Genomic DNA, 18186 nt, shown 5'->3' on the forward strand with positions numbered 1-18186 from the left:
GCTACACCATGCAAAACCCCAACCACCAACACCAGGCTGTAAACAACCTGCAGTCCTTTAATCTCCAAGGCTCTAATCTTGAGGGTGGAGCTAGTTAGGAAGACAAAGCTGTCTCTTCACAGCACTCCTCTGGCAGACATCAAAGCCAGAGCCTCAGGCCTCCCTGCGAATGGGCCTACAGTGTTTGCCCCCATTGGGCTTCAGCTGCCCCATCTGACCCTGACTGCCTCATGTAGACTTACTTAAAATAAATAGTGTCTGTCAGAGTCTGGAGTCTTGGGAAGCAGGTACTAAGGTCAACACCTGTGAAAGGAAAGGGGAAGAGGCAGGACTGGGCAGGGGGATGATCAAATGTGACAGAGGCCCAGCAAAACTTTGGCCAACATGGAGGGGTGCTCTGGAGTCCGTGTCCCTTCTTCAGAGATGTCCTGCGTCAGGTCCAGATGGTTGGTGATTTATACTCGTGTCTGGCTCACTCATTAGCTGCAGGCTCACCAGGAAAGGGTGCGACAGTGGCCGGCACTCTCTGAAACCGAGGCTAACCCTGGATGAGCTAATGGCTCGATGCTGCTGTCCTGTCCGCACACTGACCCTTGTAGGGTGAGCATGATTTAATATAGTTATCTAAGATTCTTATTAAAGAAATTTATAAAAAAAATCAGGATGCAAAATAAAATTGTCTCTTCTGCCGTTTTGCTAGGCAGGAAACACAAGACTTGGGAAAAGAAATCAGGTCCCGTAATTACAAACAGATCAACTTCACTAATTTATTTGTTTTTCACGTGCTGGCCAAGGTTTCAAAGCTTTGTCACATTGTGCAAGAGGATGCTGGGTGGCAGATTTTAGCTAAAAATTAAGGTAAAACGTAAAGCCACCTACCTGACCTATTAGGAAGAAACTGTATATTGTATTCAGAAAGAGAAAGTAGGAAACTATCCATTAATTATGGGTACGCTTGACCAGTTATGGGTGTAACGCAGCAAGAAACTGGAAGAAGATACTGAGGCAGACAACAGGGGCTGAAAATCCTGTTTATGGTGCTGTGAGCTTAAAAGGATTGTCTGCAGAAGCAGGAGTGTGGGCCGCCAGCTGTGTGATTCACAACGGGAGAGTTTCGGGAACGGCTGTGGCAGTGGTTAGATTCTGCCAAACGCCAAGAGCAGAATGTTAGTATGCTACGGCGTTAGGAAAGGAAACAAGCAAGTATGAGTCAGTATTTCTCCAAAGTGAACCGTCAGGAGTTTGCTTTTATTAATCAAGTGATAATGTTTTGCTGTTGAGTGATCCTGTTGATCGAGTGAGGTGAAATAATGAATCAGAATTCACAGAATGTTCGAAATTCTGGTCTATGAAAATAAAATGCATTGCTTTTTTTTTTTTAAGATTTTATTTATTTATTTGAGAGAGAGAGAATGAGAGACAGAGAGCATGAGAAGGAGGAAGGTCAGAGGGAGAAGCAGACTCCCCGCCGAGCAGGGAGCCCGATGCGGGACTTGATCCCGGGACTCCAGGATCATGACCTGAGCCGAAGGCAGTCGCCCAACCGACTGAGCCACCCAGGTGCCCTAAAATGCATTGCTTTTTAATGATGAAGGAAAACTTCTGGAATGTCCACGGAAATTATGTCGGGAGACAAGTGTAAGTAGGAGTGGCAGTAAAATAAATGGTAAAATAGGCAAAACTGGGCTTCTCTCCTTCGTTGTCTCTTCCACAACCTCACACAGGGCCATGGGGCCCCAGCAGCTAATGGCCCCTCTTCCTCTGTTCGGCCTTGGGTCAGCTCCTGCACCCCAACCCCTTTCCGACACACCGGCTGTGTGGTTTTTATCCTCGACGACCTTAATGGAGAGCTCATGGCAGAGAGCCGCGACGTCCCTTCCCTCATCTCTCGTTAAGCAAATTAACCCTAATGTAGATTATCCTTCCAGACGCATACGGATTTTTAAAAAGGACCCCAAGATACCGTCTCCAGCATGTTTATGGGAGGAAATATTTTTAAGATTATTTAGGAATCTGTCAGGGGTTCTTAAGTCACACAGTAGAGGCAGTGCCCTTCCACTTGGGAATCAGGCCAGCCCAGGGTCTAACCTTTGCTGAGGCTCATATACACGTGATGACCTTACTGTCTACTGTCATCCTGAGGACAGGCTTTTTCCCACGACTTGTTTCCTTTATCCCTTTATTGTCCGATTCCATCTAAACACATGGAAGAGGCAACGGTGATGTAATGGAAAGAAGAAGAAGAAGAGCTGGGTCTCAGTTCTGACTTTTGTACTCTCCAGCTGAGGCCTTGGGCAATTTTCTTAAACCTGTTTGGATCTGTAATTCATCTGTAAAAACAGTGAGAATATCTACTTCATAGGGCAGCTGTGGAGAACTGTTTGATATTTGGCACATGGTAGGCTCTCAAAGTTAGGGTTTGGTTTTGTTTTTTATAGTTAACCTACAGTGTAATATTAGTTTCAAGTGTACAATAGTGATTCAACACTTTACATCACCCGGTGCTCATCACAACAGGGGCCCTCCTTTTTCCCCATCACCTATTTCACCCATCCCCCCCCAACTATCAGTTTGTTCTCTAGAACTAAGAGTCTGTTTCTTGGTTTGTCTCTTTTTTCTCCTTTGCTCATTTGTTTTGTTTCTTAAATTCACTTATGAGTGAAATCATATGGTATTTCTTTCTCTAACTTACTGCACTTAGCATTAGACTCTCTAGCTCCAACCATGTTATTGCAAATGGCAAGACTGCATTCTTTTTATGAATGAGTAATATTCCGTTACACCACATCTTTATATATATATTACACATACACACACCCCTTTATTCATCAGTCGCCTGAGACTTGGGCTGCTTCCATATCTTGGCTATTGTAAATAATGCTGCAATAAACATAAGGGTGCATGCATCCCTTTGGATTAGTGGTTTTGTATTTTGGGGGGAAATACCTAGTAGTGTGATTATTGGACTGTAGGGTAGCTCTATTTTTAACTTTCCGAGGAACTTCCTTACTGCTTTTCGCAGTGGCTGCACCAGTTTGCACTCCCACCAACAGTGCAGGAAGGGGTTCGTTTTTTCCACATCCTCACTAACCCTTGATGTTTCTTGTGTTTATTTTAGCCATTCTGACTGTTACATGGTGATGTTGCATTGTAGTTTTGATTTGCATTTCCCGAATGATGAGTGATGTTGAACATCTTCTCATGTGTCTTACAGTTAGTTTTTCTTCAAGTCAGAGAGTCAAGATTGCTATGTGTTGTCCTTTGCATGCCAGCCTATCAGGAGCAACCAAATCTTGCTATTCCCATAGAAAGAATACCCAAATATTGAGTACAAAGAAAAAGGGTCACTTGTTCCCACCCACTAAAGGCTACCTAAGGAAAAGTGTCAGATTTGGAGCCAAGAGATCCGGATGCAAAACCTGCCTTCACCTCATGCAAGCTGCATGATCTTGGACGTTCAAGTGACTTCCTACACATCTGGGTCTTCAAATACAAAAGGAGGCTAATACCCATGGCTCTCTCTATTCCAGAGGAACATAATAAAGACCAAATATAAATAGAATGACTTTGTAACAAGAAAATTTACAATGTAACATCACAGTTCTAGAAATCCCTTTAGTAGCATAAAGGAAAGTTATTAACTGAACTTCAAGAGAGAAATACTAGTAGTACAAGAATTAACAGCTGGATTTTTAGCTTTTCTAATTTCCTCCAGATATAAAATTCCACCTGGCTTCAGATACCACCATCACCTAAAATGTTGAACTTACTCTTTTTAAAGAAGGCAAATAAGTTTTTCTTTGGTAGTAGTATGAAAATATCAAATATTGAATTACTGAGCTTAGGACATACAGACATACAGCACCTTATAGCATATAACACTTCTTAAACTAGCCAAAATACTTTTGGATGAAGAAATCTAAACTTCTACTATAGCCATACTACTCTAAGTTTGCCTCCAGGAGGAAATCCATACCAAAGTGATACAACCCCTGTATGCACTGTTGTGACAATGCTGTCATTCCAGTACGTATGTCCCATGGTATCCCCAAGAACAAATTCTTGGAGAAGGGTCAAAATGGGAGACTGTATGAGAAAGGTGCTTGTGAACCTGTGTGAAGCTTACCTGAGGCTCCCAGAAATAACTGAGTGAGGTTTTCAAAGTGGGACTATGGATCCTTTGTCAACTGAGAGGGCAAGAGGCAGAAAGATGTGGATTGTTTTACGTATAGTGACTTCCATTTGTATCCACAAGCTGAGGCAGCCTCGAGAAACATCTTGACATCCATAGACATTCCAATGGACTAGAATACAAAGAAACTAAGTACCCCCACCAGGTATATTCAACCTTCAAAGTGCCCCCGTCTTGCACATTTAACAGTTAGAAAGTCTTTTGAGGTTATTCAACAGAAAACTTCCAAAGTGAATAGGGCCAAATCCTTTCAATATACTTTCCCTGAGCTTATTTTAATTAGGAAGAAAATATCATCACTACCAACTCTGAATCCTGATATGGTAATTTTAAATACATTAATGGAAAAGCCTGTACTGTCTGAACTAACACCATTATCTTAAGTTATTTCACTTGGTTTAGTCGCCTAACAAGGAGGCCATTATAGGCAAATGGGAACACATGTACAAATAAATAGGCTCAGCAAAAGCTGTAAAGCATAGTCCAAGAACAAAGATATAGAGATAGGAGGATGGAGAGAAATACCTTGGAACCATGGTACACGTGGATATATTAGCGTAGTTTCTTAACTGCAAGTGACTTGAAATTGATGAGAATGTCACAGGTACATAGATCAAGCAATCTATATTTGCTTGATTTCTAGATAACCAAATAAAAGAACATTTCTAAAAGAAATTGCATTCTTAAAATATTTTTTTCTAAAAACTTTTAAAAGCAAAATTTTAGAGCATTGGACCCAGACACAATTGATGTATATCTGAGCTTTACCAGACCATCAATAAGCTACTGGAACGCCGTCTGAAACATTGCTTCAGTTAGTTATCTAACCTTAGTTGCCAACTGTGAATTATGCCTTGTTGAGTTTGTACTACCAACCCTGTGGCAGACTCTGTGCTTCCAATTAGACCAAGCAATTCCACCTTCTCTGCCTCCATTACCTTCCAGCAAACACTGGTGGGTATGAAGCAGTTCTTCTTCCTGGGGATAGTAACAGATTTCTTCCCACTTACCAACACCTGCGAGTCTTTTTTTTTTTTTATCTTCTAGGGAGCAAGGGAGATCATGTCTCCATGTGGTCTATTCTTTGCAGAAGGAAACTCCTGCAACTGTCAAGCTCAAATCCTTGGGGTGGTTCTCTTTGCCTGGTCAAAACCTTTGCCCGTTTCCTTTGTGTATTATTTCTTTTTCGCTTAAAACCCTTGTCATTAGCTGACAAGTAAACGGGTATTCCTGTATGCCTTTCTAGTTACTCTGGCAGGAGACAAGCTTACTTCACACTGTGGGTGGTCAACTCCTCCAGTTGGAGCCCACAGCTTTTTCCTGATGCACCCAAAGCCTGTAGGCATTATGCCTACAAAAAGAACAAATATCCGATAAACTCCTATTGAACCAATTTGCACAAACAGGAAGACAAGGCTTCTTATACTTACACATAAACGACTAATTGTCTTGAGAGAAAAAAGAATTTCCATAACTTCTGTTTCTCACTTAGAATCCCACAGAAGTTCTCCTAGAAACCTACCTCAGGACCTGCCTGTGTTTTGTCAGGGCTCCCAGAAAAGCTGCCTCCCAGCTGCCTGTCCTCACCTGCCTCTACCATTCTGTGCCAATATTCTCACAAGATACATGGGGGCGCGCTTTTCTCACTGAGAAATAACTAGTGTCTCCAGGTGTCAATTGCAGAGTGTAACGACTGAATAGTGTCCCCCAATATTCATGTCCACCTATAACCTCAGAATGTAAGCTTATTTGGGAAATAGGGTCTTCACAGATGTAATTATTAAGGACCAGGAGATGAAATCATCTCAGATTTAGGGTGAGCCCTAAATCCGGGGACTGCTGTCTTTATAAGAGAAATACAAAAATTTGGAACAGAGACAGAGGAGGCACAAAGAAAGAGGCCACATAAAGACCGAGGCAAAGTGATGCAGCTACAAGCCAAGGAATGCCAGAGATTGCCAGAAGCCTTGATTTCCAACCTCCAGCCTCCAGAACTGCAAGAGAATAAATTTCTGTTGTTTTAAGCCACCCAATTTGTATTTTGTTACAGCAGCCTTGGGAAACTTATATATGGAAAGACAGTCAGCCTTAACAGGCCCAAACCTGCCCTTCACATTCTGCCACCTTTATGAAATAAAACGTTCCTTTATCGAATAAAATGCTAATGATCTCTAAGGTGATTAAGCTAATCAGTCTTGGTCACACACTGAAACCATGTAGAAATCTTCTTACAAGTGGGTCCTATGCTAGACTAGCCTCCGGGGGTTGGAGAGGCATTGTTTTTTTTTTTTTTTTTTTAAGGCTCTCCTTTGTGCACCTTTCATATTTGTTTCCTTTTCACAAGCTGTGGAATAGAATCTTTTAATAGATTATATCTAATAATGTCTCCAATAATTTGCTTCCCTCATGTCACATCATAGAAAATGTGATAAAATAATAGGGATCCACAGAAAAAGTCATACCCCGGTGACCCTTGCCAGGATCCCTTATAGAACGGGCACTCCGTGTTTGAAAAGATACCACTGATGATGGCTTTCATGTCCAACACAAATTTCAGTCAAGGTGGCTGAAAATAAACCCTTCCATTTCACAGCTTATATATGTAGAGTAGCTCTTCGTTACACTACGGTGTCTATTTTGTTGTTGTGCGTGTGAGCATATGTGTGTAGGTTTGTGTATATGTGTACATTCCATTTAGTGCCTGATTTGTTATTTTCTTTCTTCCTTTTGTGTCTCTTCTGCCTCACTATACAAAAACCTCTAATTACATATGCTCCCTTAGTGAAGAGACATTGATTGACTTCCCATCTCAAGTATATGCAACAAAGTCATCTCAGTAGTCATAATGCATCACAATGCTTCAAAAAATAAATATTAATGAAGAAGTTGGCTTTCAATCTCAAATATAGAGCAAACCTTCCTAAAGAAAAAAAGCGAGAGGTGTTCTTGGTGATAGAGTTGCCTGTTGCCATGGAAATGAATACAAAGATTCTATGACATTTTCTGGGACCACCTGAGCTAAGTGGAAAGCATGCCTTTTAGACACTAGCCTCATTTTCATATATTTACCTGGTAAAACTCTGGGTAAGGGAAAACTCAAGATGAAAAGAATATACGGGTACTCCATTATGTAGCTCTGACATTCTAAGATCTCTATCTGAAAACTTATTTTTAGCTGGTACACAAACTGCAGAAAAACAAAATGGGAGAAAATAAGAGATCACCTAAATTTTAATACCATTAAATCGAAGTATAATGCAGCAGAAAACAGAACTCTCACTTAAGATGCCAGGAGACTTCTCATTTGCACGTTGTTAACTCTGCCCCAAGAGAAGTAGCACTAAACTTTGGGTTCACATGATTACAGGACCTGTAGGTACCAGAGTAGGAACACCACTGCCTATCTGCATGCACATTTTGTCCTCATTTGGGTTTCAAATAAGCTCCCAAGCACTTAGCTGACTGGTTCTGCTGCAGTAGAAACCGAAGCCATTAGGACTCACTTTGTCTCTATTCTTTACCAAGGAGCCATGTTCCTAAGTCAAGATGAAAGCTGGCCCATGGTGGCTGTGCAAGAGATAATCATCAAGGGATAGCTTTGTTTGTAGGATTGGGTTATCATTGGCCAACTCTCCCCACCCCACCACCAGTCTGCACCTCTTAGGAAAGTTCATCCCTTCCAGATACTATGTAGAAACAACCCAAACTCCCAATCTTCAACAATTTTTGACCTATGAAAATGACAAGTTCTCTACAGACAACCTAATGCATTATTATTCTACAAGGCTCTACTTAGAATGCAGATATCAAATACTTTGATATAAAAAATACTACATGGTTGAATTTATTTAAATATGTATGGATAGAGGGGCCCCTGGGTGGCTCAGTCAGCTAAGCTTCTGACTTTGGCTTGGGTCATGATCCATGGTCCTGGGATGGAGCCCTGCACCAGGCTCCCCACTCAGCAGGGAGTCTGCTTGTCCCTCTGCCCTTCTCCCATGCTCTCTCTCATGCTCACTCTCTCTCTCTCAAATAAATAAGATCTTTAAATAAGTAAATAAATAAATAAGTATAGATGGAACTTCATCACCTAGCTATGCTGAATCTAATCTGGCTAAAGGAATTTATTTCTTAGACATTCCTATATTTCCAAAAGTACTGAGCATTTACTATGTGGTAGTAATGTGCTAAATATCATGCTTTTGTTCTCATTTAAAACAATAACTCTATTAGGTAGATACATTATCACCCCCATTTTACAGATCAATTTGAAGCTAAAGCAGGTGAAGTATCTTGCCTTCAGTCTTACAGACCAAAAAAAGTAGAGCCATGAATTGGACCTTGGGCAGTCAGACTCCAGAGCTCAACAGACAAGGATCCTATGGCATGTTAGAGTGGAAAAGGCATGTAATCTAGTGCTTTTCCAATTTTTTTTTTTTTTTTTTTTTTTTTACAGCAGTAGGAAGTCTCTTACCAAGTGAAATTTTCTGTGGAAGTCCTACTGATAAAGCAGTTGGAGCAGAGCTGCTTTGGTCGAACTAAGAGAGAGCCCGGGACTCCCTGACACTTCTGACCCCACCAGGCATTTCTGCCTTGTTTAACTGTAGGCCACCGATGTACACATGCTTCAAGGAGCCATCCAGCGGCATATTTCGACCAGGTCCAAGTCTTGCCCTTTCCAGTAAACTTGTGTTATGGGAGAAGCCTGCCACGGGAATATGTACCCTCCCGTCAAGCCGTACATTTTGTTCTCCCTGATCCAAATTTTAAGACCCAATCCCACATGAGTTCTCCCGGTTTCACCAGTGTATGTTGGCCCTTTTTTTTTTCAGTGAGTAACCGGTGTTCTCCCAGAGAACTCACTTCCCCTCTTGGCCTACAAAGAGAACTTCCTCTACTTACTGGACTAGAGGAACGAGACCAGGCAAGGGTGGATCTGAGGTGGGTGGCAAGTGTCTGTTTTCAAGATATCGTCCTCAGGTCCGGTCTTTGAATAGACTCCTGAGAAGGGAAGACTCCTTTCCTCCACCCTGTAGCAAGGGGAAGAAGCTACTGCTGCTGGCCCAGCGTTCAGAAGGATCTGGAGTTTCAACCTCTTTTGAACTCATGCATCCAAATGTTCCCACGCCAAGTGGTCCTTATCAGGGCCCTCATCTTTGCATAGGAAACCTGTCACACCTGCATACTCAGTCTCTCATTAGCTCTTCCAAATAGGCATGATTTTCCACTCAATCTTCTCTGTGGCTTCATGAGAGGAGAATCTCTTTAAGTGCTGCCGTGAAGAACTTTGGGCTTTGATGGTTCACTGTGAGTTGACAGTGGCTGAACTGAGCCTGTTGTTTTTGTTCTTGAAACCTTCCACAGCCAGTGCCATAATCCATTGAATTACCAATACCCCACACCATCCAGGTGCTAACTCTTATATGAACAACTACTTCACCTCCCACCTGTACCCCATCCTAATCTACAGCAGGTAACTCTTTGGCTGTGATCCTTCAGCATGCCACAGGTTATCGTGAGGAATCATCCACTTACCACCAGCAATAGGTACTTGTTCCTATTTGACTAGTAGTGATTGTTCTAGAATCACTTCCTAAAGGTTCACTTTGTAGAGCTAATCCTGATATCAACTAGCTTATTTTGGGTTCTCTGCAAATCAGTGCCTGAGACAGGACTTGTGTGTAGGTAGTTTATTTAGAGATGATTCCAGGAAAGAGAAGTGAACCACCAGGAAGAAAAAGTTCTTCCTGTATATGACCTTATTTATTTTATCTCTGCTTTCCCTATTTGACTGTAAAGTCTTTGAGGATACCTTTACCCATAATATTTACTTCTTTTTATTTATTTTTTTGTCAGGGAGGAGAGCAGAGGAAGAAGCAGGCTCCCCGCTGAGCAGGGAGCCCGATGTGGGGCTCGATCTCAGGACCCCGGGATCATGACCTGAGCTGAAGGCAGACACTTAACTGAGCCACCCAGGCGTCCCTATTTACTTCTTTTAAATCAGGATGTGCCTTTTAATTGATGTTATACTATTATCAAATTCACAGGATTTTTATTTCTAAATGGTACATAAAATAATGGTGCATCTTATAATTTATGGTGCCTTAGGTCAGTGAAATGCAGTGCCAAGTAGTATAATATAGGTGTTCAAATAATACATTACATGTTAAAAAAAAAAAGATAGTAGAAAGGGAAAAATGAAGGGGGGAAATCGGAGGGGGAGACGAACCATGAGAGACTATGGACTCTGAGAAACAAACTGAGGGTTCTAGAGGAGAGGGGGTGGGGGGATGGGTTAGCCTGGTGATGGGTATTAAGGAGGGAATGTACTGAATGGGGCACTGGGTGTTATACGCAAACAATGAATCATGGAACACTACATCAAAAACTAATGATGTAATGTATGGTGATTAACATAATAAAATAAAATTTAAAATAATAATATAGTTGTTCAATAATGTGCTCAATAAACATACCTAATACATAATAAATGTTCAAAACAGTATGGAATTAAGACTTTTGTTTGGTTCAGAGCTGTGAGTATTTTTCTACAAATGAATTACCTTCCTCTGCTTTATATAAGATTTCTTATTCATTCTGTTACACTTTTTGCCCAAGTAATCTGGAAGCCCAGAGCTCTTACAGCCAATAAAAGTAAATTAGCTTGCTAACATTCAGCATTATTCCAATGTACTAAGTCTGAAAACAAGGGAAAGGAGATTATATTGATTAAATAAACGTGAAAAACACCAGCTACTCTTATTATAGGAGGTACAGCCTATTGTATTGAACTCAGATCATAAGAGATTAGCCCTCTTTTCGCAGAGATAGGCTATATAGAAACAGCAAATGTGTTTGAGAAGAGGTTCAGTTTTAAAAAGCAAAATTATTGGGCCTAAAGGAAGATCTCGGGGAAGATAAAAGAATTCCAGCATGAATCCTTTAGAAGCATTCAAAGATTTTCCTGAAGCTAAGTACACATAATCTTTCCTGTGCAATTTCTGTTAATTAATTTATGATGTTGTGCCAGTTGCTTTATAACATTCATGAAACAGGTATTTATAAGGTGCTTCCTATGTGCCAGACACTGTGCTAGAAGCCAGGCATACAGTGGTGAGTAACACAGGTAAGGTCCCTGTTCTATAGTGTTTATATTTTCTTGGAGAAGACTGTTAATAACAAAGAAATCAGCAAATAAGCACAATGCTCAAAAAATATAAACAGTTGGGCGCCTGGGTGGCTCAGTCGGTTAAGTGTCTGACTGCTGATTTTGGCTCAGGTCATGATGTCAGGGTCATGAGATCGAGCCCCAAGTCAGGCTCCACGCTGGGTATGGAACCTGCTTAAGATTTTCTCCCTCCCTCTCCCTCTGCCTCTCTCCACCACACACACACTCTATCCCCCACCCTCTCTCAAAAAAAAAATGTATATATTATAGAGATATATATAGAGAGAGAGACAGAGACAGAGAATGATGGGCCAGAGAATATTTGGAGACACTAATTCAGATTGTGTGATCAGGGAAAGTCTTTCTGAAAAGATGACATTTGAGAACAGAATGACATAAAAAAACACCAGCCACTGGAAGAAGAAAGATCCAGTGTAATAAGCTTGGTGGATTGGAGATAGAAATATAGTTGCAGAGGGGCAGAGGGAAGACAAGGCAGGGTCTAAGCTCAGGTGACTAGAACAGATACATATAGTGGGCAGCTTAAACAATAGACAATTATTTCTCCCAGTTCTGGAGGCTGGCAAGTCCAAGATCAAGGTGCCAGCCAATTTGATTCCTGATGAAAGCCCTCTTCCTAGTCTGCAGGGGTCTTCCTGTTGTGTCCTCACATAGTGGAAAAGAGTGAGCCCTAGTCAATTTCTCTTATAAAAACACAATCCCATCATGGGGACTCTACCCTTATGATCTCATCTAAAACTAAGCACGTCCCAAGGACCCACCTCCTAATACCATCGCATTGGGCATTAAGGTTTCAACACATGAATTTTGAGGGGACACAAACACGCAGTCCATAACAGGCAGCGGGTAGGCAGGGGTCAGACCTTACAGATCATGAGGATCATGGCTGTGGATTTGGATTCTAAGTGCAATCAGAATCTGTTTGAGGGTTTTAAATAGACACATGGCACCCGATGTGATGAGCACTAGGTGTTATATGCACCTGACGAATTACTGAACACTACATCTGAAACTAATGATGTACTATATGTTGGCTAATCGAATTTAAATTAAAAAAATAAATAAATATTCCCCTCTTAAAAAATAAATAAAATAAACACATGGTACAGTTATATCATTATATATTTAATATTTGCATATTATATATGCATATCATATATATGTATACACAGTCATACACACACTACATACACACATACACACAGGCATACACATAACATGTATTTTATTTTTCGTTCATCTGACTACTGTGGAGAAAAATAGACTAAAGTGTCTAGTTGGGGGCTATTTCAATAATCCTGGCAAGACAATGGTGGATGGTAGGCAAGAGAGGTAAACGGAAGCAGGGAAACTCCAGATCTATTTGGGTGGAGCTGCTAAGAGGAGGTGGTTATAGACAGGATAGAAGAGTGTGAGAGAAAGAACAGAATAGAGATGGCCCTCTGGAATTTGGGGTGACGTGCTGGGGAGGTGGCAATGCTGTTCAGTACTAGCCAAAAGACTGAGAGAAGAACAGATGGTAAGGGGGATGGGGGTTGAGAAGTCAAAACTTTCCTACATGATAATTTGACTTGACACATCTCCTAGTTAAAATGGCAGAAAATAACTGCAGGCATGTTTATAACTATAGAAGGAAATAAGGCATTATTTTATAAATTACAACAGAGATGTATTGCCATTTTATAATTCCTTGCACATACCTTGAGGAAAGAACATAATCTATTTGTCACTGACTGAAAAACGAGCTCATGATCCATAAAGCTTTAATCTATCTGTGGAATAGATTTTTCACGATTCTTTAGAAACTTTTCAAGAACGAAAGAACTAATGAACAATATTTTCTTACTCGGAAATGTATTTTAAATCACAGAAGTGTCAAAATGTTCTCCATTAAAAAATTAGGGTAAAATCTGACACTGTTAACAAATGAACAAACATAGAAACTAATTTAAAAAGCATATTATTTTACAATTTGATTTTTAAATAGTAGACTTATAATTCCTTAAATTGTCATGTTGAATTCCTCCTCGTGACTAAACTGAATTGCTAGAAAATAGAAATTAATTGATAGTAAATAAATCCATTGTGATATTTCAACCAAATATAAAAAAGGGAAAGAAAATCCTCCAAATCTGGGGACTGCAAAAATACACAGCTTCAATGTGTGAAAGACCTTTGTTTTCACAATGGAGGGTGGTCTGCTGTCTGGCCCACGGAACAGGTTCCAAAACATGGCTTCTCTGAAAAATAGAATTAACCAGTTAGAAATATGAATGGTGAAATAGTCAAAATCAAATGAAAATAGTACAAGGGGAAAAGTGGATGTGATTTGGTGGAGGAGCAAACCCAGAGTATTAGATGATTTATCTTTATGGGATACCTGAGTGAGATTTGAAAACATTTTCCAAAAAGCTTAGTACTTCTCTTGCCTGAGAGGCTAATTGAAACTTAGAGCACAGAAGGGAATCAATGAACAGATCATGGAAACACAAGAAAAGATCCAGGGTGTGGTGGGAAAGCGTAAGACTGCCACAGAAAGAGATCTCTCCCCTGAGTCCCACTATTGCTCTGCCAAAAGGAATAAAGGTCCTCACAGGTCCTATACACTATATGATGACAAGAAGGCTAGAATATTGCAAATCCAATGTATTATTCAGGCCTTCTCACCAAAGTGTTAGGATTTTTACACTCTCCTGGTGGTACTGGGTTTTATAAAAGAAAATCAGAACACATGGTGTCCTGGATATGGATACACTGATGAAGGACACTGTACAGAAATCTAAAATCTGGCCTCTCCAGCTTCCAAGATCCAATTATTTATACTATATGTGCTGACAAGCAGCTGCTACATTGAAATAAAACAGATAAGGGAACTTTAAGATTATAGGATATTAATATTAGCTACTGAGCAAAATTTCTAACCATTGAACAGTTACAGTGCCCTTGAGATTTTATTTGAACAGCATTCTTTTCCATTCAGCTGTCTCACATTGCTTTCCTTAGAGATAAGAAGGGCTGTACAATATTCTTATAAAAACTACACTTATTCTTTCCTATGTCAATGGTTTATTTTACCCAACAAGTAATTATGAATTCCTTGTTGAGAATGCTGAAATCTGTGGCTGCATAAATAAAAGACAGATAAAAAGGACTATTAAGCATTGTGCCAGGAGCTGTTAGTATGTTTGTTTTAGGAACCCTAACATCTAAACATTTATGCGTTATATTTTGTAAAGAGACTGTATGGAAATGATGACAATAGTTCTATGGCATAATGGCGTATCTGTAAATAGACAAATTCAGGCACCAAACTTCAATATGGCAGCATCAAATCCACCAATTTCCAAACAAAATAAATATATAAAATATATATTCATATTATATATTCACATATATATTCCAACATATCCAAATATATATTCCAATTAGGGCCTGGGGAAATTAAAAGAATTTAGAAAGGCTTTAGAGTCTAGAAGTCCAATTATGCCTCATGCCACCAGGATGCCAATAACATGTTCACCCTGATGAAAACATGTGAAAAAATAAATCCCCACCATTGCATCCTTGGAGCTTTCCTCGCTTTAAGCTGAAATTGACTATGAACTAAACATATTTTGGATGAGTTACTATTCCAGCTTCTTTTAACCTATTGACACGGTATTGCTAAATAGCTGTAGAGGAACAAAAAGTCACCATATAGAGAGCCAGTAAGTATAACTTCTATGGTCCCCTAGACAAAGAAATACGTCTTGGTTTCCCCAAATGCCAAATGAGGATTATAAAACCTATCACAAAACATAACACTGTTGCAAAACAAAACACTGTACCATTTAGGAGTGAAATCAATAAACCATGTGAAACCATTCACTTTTATTACCGTGAAGTTGCCTTCTTATTAGGAATTGGAACAGTTGAGATTTTACTAAGTCTCAAGTCCTTACCCCTAAGGTAACCAGATCACTAAATGAGTAACATTAGATCCTGCAGCTTAAGATAAAAAATTTAGTTCTTCACTTAAATTTTAAGTAAGCATTTTAATAACATCCAAGCTAAAAGTCAAGAATTCAAGCAAGAATAAAGTCATGCCATTTCTTAAGAAAAAAAAGTTTGAATAAAATATTAGAAGAGTACTCAGAAAAGAAAAGCAAATCAATATGAATGTATAAAGTAACATAAAAGACTATAATACAAAATGCTTAAATATAAAGGGACATGACCATAACACAAGAGTCATGGAAGGTCATACTTATAAATTTTTAAGAACATTTGAGATAGCATCAGGGCACCTGGGTGGCTCAGTCAGTTGAGCGACCAACTCTTGATTTCATCTCGGGGCATGGTCTCAAGGTCGTGGGATCAAACCCTGCATCAGGCTCCCCACTCAGCAGGGGTCTGCTTGAGTTTCTTTCCCCTGCCCCTCCCCCCACCCACACATGTTTTCTCTCTCTCTGTCTCTCTCCCCCTAAAATAAGAAAGTAAATCTTAAAAAAAAAAAAAAAAACCATTTGAAATAGCATCAAATTTTACTCCAGGAAATTTAGTATTATTTCTATGAAATAAGATTTCTATGAAGTAATCTTCCTCCATTATGATCACGTGACCTTGGGAAAAAATACTTAACTTTTCTGTGGAAGGTTAAAATTTCCAAAAATGGCAATAGCAACATGTCTGGCTTCCCATGCTCTTTCAGAAACTTACCCTACCTACTCAATAGTTAAACTTTATCACACCCCTCCTCCTTAATACTGGACATGCCTTTATGGTCACCTTCAGTGAATACAATGTGGTAGAAATGGTGCTGTGTGACTTACAAGGCAAGGTCATAAAGGTGATCTGGCTTTATCTTGGCTGGCTCTCTCAAGGAACACTGACTCTGTGAGAAAGCCCAGGCCACATGCAGCGGCTACCTGTAGATCTTCCAACTCAGGTCTCAGCTAGCACCGACTCCTGGCCCTGGGTGAGAACAAATGTTCAAATGATTCCAGCCCCTGGCCTTCAAATCATCCCAACGGACACCAGGTGGAACACCAGGTACCCAGCCCCCCATTGAACCCAACCTAAACTGCAGATAGGTGAGCAAAATGAATGGGCTCCATTCTTTAAACAGGGACGCTTGGGGGCAATTTGTTATGCAGCAATAGATAACTGAACAGTCTCTTAGCCCTGGTTTCCCTTCTACTGGAGACAATATCAATATCTAAGACAGTTTTGAGAACTAAATGAGCTGATACAGGTCGGCATTTAGCACAGCATGTGGCACCCAGAAGATAAGGTAAGTGCTAACTATTAAAGATGGGATCAGAAAATATATCATAAGGGAAAAAGCTGTTGAGAGGCAAGCATGAATTTAAATAAAGAGCTGGATGAGATAAAGAAGAAATCCTTTGAAATGAAAAACGTGATCGAATATTAAGCAGCAATACTGACAATATAGAATATAAAATTTTTGTTGTAAAGGAAAGTCACAAGAAACCCCCCCAGGATTCAAAGAAAAGTGCAGAAAAATAGCATTACTACAGAAAAGATGAAGGAAACCTATGATGATGATAGGGCCAAATGCTGTTCCTAAAGAGACTAAAGCAGTGACACGAAGCGAATATGTTCCTAAATACACACACACACACACACGCTGGAAAATGCAAAAAGAAAGCTTTTATAAGCTAAAAAGATACCTAACTCTACAAACTCACTATTTCCCAGATAAAAATAAAATTGAATTATCTGAAAATATACAGAGGCAAAGTCTTGATGAACATCAAGGAAAAAAAGAAACAACAAACATACAGGCAGGGGTAAAGTTTACTTAGAAAACAAATAAAGCTGCCTCAAAATCATTATTAACTTAGAGATACTGTTGTGTATTTTTAAGGGCTTTATTGAGGTATAATGTCATACAGTAAACTCCACATATTTAAAGCATACAATTTAATTACATTTTGATGTATGTGTAACATGTGAAGCCATCACCACAATCAAGATAATGAACATAGACACCCTCCCCAAAAGTGTCCTTCTGCCACTTTGAGCCCCTACACTCCCCACCGTCCCCAGGCAACCACTGATCTGTCACGAGTCATTAGTTTGCATTTCCAAACATTTATATTATTGGATATGCAGTATGTACTTTTTGTCGGACCTCTTTTACTCATTATAATTATTTTGAGATTTGGCAGTTTGTGTCTTCCAAGGAAGTTGTAGAATTTATGGGCTGAAAGTTTTCATATTCCCTTCTTTTCTTTTTTTTTTTTAATCTTTTTTTTTAATTTATTAATTTATTTATTTGAGAGAGAGAGAGAGAATGAGAAACAGCATGAGAGGGGATAGGGTCAGAGGGAGAAGCAAGCTCCCCGCTGAGCCGGGAGCCCGACGTGGGACTCGATCCCAGGACTCCAGGATCATGACCTGAGCTGAAGGCAGTCGCCCAACCGACTGAGCCACCCAGGCGTCCATATTCCCTTCTTTTCTAATACAGATATTAACTGCTATAAATTTCCTCCTCTGAATGGCACTAGTGCTGTTCCATGAATTTTGATGATTTGTCACTTATGTTCAAAATAACTTCCGAGTTCCTTCTTGATTTCTTTTTTGACTAATGAATTATTTAGAAGTGCTTCACTTAGTTTCCAAATATTTGGAGATTTTCCGAAGGTCTTTCTATTATTGATTTCTAATGTAATTCCTTTGTAGTCAGAGAACACATCTTGTATAATTTTAATCCTCTTAAACCTATTGGGACTTGTTTTACGACCCAGAGTATGGTCTCTCCTGATAAATGTTCCCGTACATTTGAAAAAAGCATGTTTGC

The 18186-nt window shown here is 39.8% G+C and overlaps 1 pseudogene; it reads right to left on the minus strand.

The window, feature by feature from the left end:
* The window catches only part of LOC118012658, a 68360-nt pseudogene extending 59519 nt beyond the window's left edge, over positions 1-8841 (minus strand).
* Between the last annotated feature and the right edge of the window lie 9345 nt (positions 8842-18186).

Source organism: Mirounga leonina, unplaced genomic scaffold (genome assembly GCF_011800145.1).
Source record: "Mirounga leonina isolate KUSES-001 unplaced genomic scaffold, KU_Mleo_1.0 Mir_151, whole genome shotgun sequence".
NCBI lineage: Eukaryota > Metazoa > Chordata > Mammalia > Carnivora > Phocidae > Mirounga > Mirounga leonina.